Consider the following 956-nt stretch of genomic DNA (forward strand, 5'->3'; position numbering starts at 1 on the left):
GTGTTTGACAATGAAACGATCAAAATGTTCAGTCATGTTTGTTCAAGGTAATCATGGTGTATCAGAATAAGGGTCAAATTAACTGTGTAAAAATGACATTATTACTATGCCTAAAGAAATAAGAAACTTAATATGTAATAACATAAATCAAAAATTAAGACTAGAATGATGCCCCCCCCCCCCACCCCCACTGCACAATTTCATATCAAGGTTCTTTACCTATGTATCTTTGAACCGATTCCTTCGAAGTGTATGCAGAGTTGAACACACAATTTTTTTTCACTATACCCTATATAGTGAAATTAAGAAAGGGCCATAACACTGGTCAAAATGTTCACAGCCCATCTTTTATGGTCATATTCAGGTAAGGTTGTGCATCTGAGAAACTTCGAATCCATTCCTTAAAAAAGTGTATGAGAAGTTGATCACAACAAATTTCTTTACTATGGCCTATTTTGTGAAATTTAGAAAGGGCCACAATTTTAATAAGAATAGCCACAGAAAAAAGTCCATTAATTATGGTCATTTTCACATCAAGGTCCTTCATCTGTGAAACTTTCAAGAATATCCTTTCCATAGTGTTTGATGAGTTGAACATAGAGTCAAACCTGTCTATAAAGACCACCCTTAGGAGGGTCAAAATGTGATCTTTATTGGGAGGTGGTCTTTATTCACAGGTTAAAACACACTGTTAATGTTTAAACAGGAACAAAACATGTTGTCTTTAGAGCCAGGTGGTCTCTGTTCAGAGGTGGTCTTTAACTGACTGTACACGATTTTTCTCTATATTCTATATAGCAAAACTATCAAAGGGCCATAATTGGGGTAAAAATAGTCACAGAAAAAGCTCCTTCCTTTATGGTCAGCTGCACATCAAGCTTGTTCATCTCTGAAAGTTTACGCAAATCAAGCTAATAGTGTAGGAGGAGTTATGTGGAAGCATAAAAACAATCGTA

The sequence above is a fragment of the Mercenaria mercenaria genome, chromosome 3, assembly GCF_021730395.1.
Source record: "Mercenaria mercenaria strain notata chromosome 3, MADL_Memer_1, whole genome shotgun sequence".
Lineage (NCBI taxonomy): Eukaryota > Metazoa > Mollusca > Bivalvia > Venerida > Veneridae > Mercenaria > Mercenaria mercenaria.